Source organism: Oryctolagus cuniculus, chromosome 4 (genome assembly GCF_051225735.1).
Source record: "Oryctolagus cuniculus isolate XC-2025 breed Fujian yellow rabbit chromosome 4, ASM5122573v1, whole genome shotgun sequence".
Lineage (NCBI taxonomy): Eukaryota > Metazoa > Chordata > Mammalia > Lagomorpha > Leporidae > Oryctolagus > Oryctolagus cuniculus.
This window is the reverse complement of record NC_142870.1, coordinates 120096491-120099176: the sequence shown is the minus strand read 5'-3', so window position 1 is coordinate 120099176 and position 2686 is coordinate 120096491. Positions and strand designations below refer to the sequence as shown.

At 43.0% G+C, this 2686-nt stretch overlaps 1 pseudogene; it reads right to left on the bottom strand.

The window, feature by feature from the left end:
* Positions 1 to 1415: 1415 nt before the first annotated feature.
* Positions 1416 to 1742, bottom strand: LOC100349514 (RING-box protein 2-like; annotated as a pseudogene).
* Positions 1743 to 2686: the final 944 nt, after the last annotated feature.

Genomic DNA, 2686 nt, shown 5'->3' with positions numbered 1-2686 from the left:
GTCAGAGTACTGGTTTGAATCCAGGCTATTCTGCTTCCAAGATCCCCACTAATGTACCTGGGAAGCAGCAGATGACAGCTCAAGTGTTTGATTTCCTGCTGCCCACGTGGGAGATCTGGATGGAATTCCTGGTTCCTGGCTTCGGCCTAACCAGGATCTGGCTGTTGCCATTATTTGGGGAATCAGCAGATGGAAGATCTTTCTTTCTTCTCAAAGAGTTGGCTTATGAGAGTTAATAGTAAAAGTTGATTGCAAAGGTGTGCCTCTTTTTTTTTTTAAGATAAACAGAATAAACCATTTATTGAAACATTAGGCAATAAAATACACTTTTTTGAGCCCATGCTACATTGGTAAACATTTCCCCCTCATAAACACTTTACCTAAAACACAGTTAAATTAAAACATCATCTGACCAAAAAACTAGAAAATACTTCTAAAAATTAAAAAAAAATTCTTTCACCACTTGATGGTTGAATATTGAGACAAGTGCTTATCTAGGTTTTCTTGATGAGTCAAAGATGGAGAATGATGACTTAACAGCCAACCAAAGTTTCAAATTTTATTTATCCCATTCACTGGTCCAAACTTAGAATTTTTACTTTATAAAATAAGAAATAAAGATTTCACAGACAATCCCTCCTCTTTCCATCATAAAAAAACACCAGGAACAAATAAGGGATAAGAGCTAGGTTTTATTTTTATTTATTTATTTTTTATCTTTTTAAAGGTCTTCCCTCCATTGGTTCATCCCCCAAATGGCTGCTACGGCTGGTGCTGAGCCAATCCAAAGCCAGGAGCCAGGTGCTTCTCCTGGTCTCCCATGGGGTGCAGGGCCCAAGCACTTGGGCGATCCTGCACTGCCCTCCTGGGCCACAGCAGAGAGCTGGACTGGAAGAGGGGCAACCGGGACAGAATCCGGCACTCACATGGGATGCCGGTGCAGCAGAGGAGGATCAACCAAGTGAGCCACAGCGCCGGCCCCTAGGGCTAGTTTTAAACTGCATTTTATTTGTTACATTTTTTTTTTTTGAAAACAGATCAATAATAGGCATGCAAAAATTTCTTCTCTGAATAGAACTGCTTCCATTGCCTCTTGTACGTCAACAGGTAAGTTATAAAGGTCATTTGGTTGGCATGCTCTCCTCTTTAATAGCACTTCTAAATAGCGTGCATGACACACACCACAGAGGTAGGAAATACCATCTTTAATAAATTATATCCTTAATTGAAAAGAATTTCTGAACATAAAACTGACAAAGTGCTAACCCAGGCCTCTGATGAGTCCTACAGGCCCACAGCCCCATAGCCTCCTAGTTGAAGAGTTAATCCCTGCAGTGTTGCAGCCTTCGTAGGGCACTTGGAAACAAGATCCACCAGGGCTCCACATGAGGGCACTGGGAAGACCTCTGGCGTGCTCACTTGCCGATTCTCTGGACCACCCAGTCCTGCTGGCAGAGAGGGCACCAGTTGTTCTGCTTCACCCACAGGGACATGCAGCAGTCGTGAAAGGAATGCTCACGTTCTCCCCAGACCACAACGCAATCTTGTTTTCAGTTTGACATCTAAGACAGGCATCCGTCACTTGACCCTGCCGATAGTGCACGTATCACACTCATTGTCCCAGCTCCACCTGGCCACCGCGTTCCACTTCTTGAGAGAGAACATTTTGTCAACTTGGAGCCTGTGCTCACGGAGTGAGAGGACAGGGCGCAGGTCTCCTAGCCGTCTTCCACGTCAGCCATGGCGGCAGCGAAGACATTGGGTCGCGGGAGGTGGGCAACTATGGCGGCTCTGTGGGACCGTCCCTGTACCTCGTTTTAATGCATTAAGTGGAGGATATTATCTATGTCTCATAAGCTGTAGTAACATCTAAGTGCTTGCAAAAGACGCACCATTCTTGGGTTCTTCTCCAAAGTTAACTCTCGAAAAAAAAATATATAGAGAGAGGGCCGGTGCTGTGGCTTAGCGGATAAAGCCGCCCTGCAGTGCCAGCATCCCATATGGGCACCGGTTCAAGTCCCAGCTGCTCCACTTTGGATCCAGCTCTCTGCTATGGCCTGGGAAAGCAGTAGAAGATGGCCCAAGTCCCTGGGCCCCTGCACCTGGATGGGAGACCCAGAAGAAGCTCCTGGCTCCTGGCTCCTGGCTTAGGATCAGTGCAGTTCTGGCCGTTGTGGCTGATTGAGGATTGAACCAGTGGACAGAAAACACCTCTCTCTCTCTGTAACTCTGCCTTTCAAACAAATAAAAAAATCTTAAAAAATATATAGATAGATAAGTCAAACCTCAGAAAGGTTTACTTTTAATGAATTAAAAAGTACTTTCTTTCCTTATTGTGAAAACAATCTTGTTGGTATTCTATTGCATAGTAGGGTAATAAGAGTTGACAATGACATACTGTACTTTTCTAAATAGCTAGAAGAAAAACTTCTGAATGTTCACACTGCAAAGAAAACTTCAATATATGAAGTGGTGGATGCTAATTATCCTAATATGATCATTAAAATGTATGCATGTATCAAAATATTACATTGTGCCCCATAAATATGTACAATTACTGTTTGTCAATAAATAAGAAAAGAAATATTCACCTTGTCGTCATCAAAAAAAATCTCCTCCTGTCACTCTGCCTTTCAAATATATATATATATATATATTTTTTAAAGAAATGTTAAGGGGCTGGTTC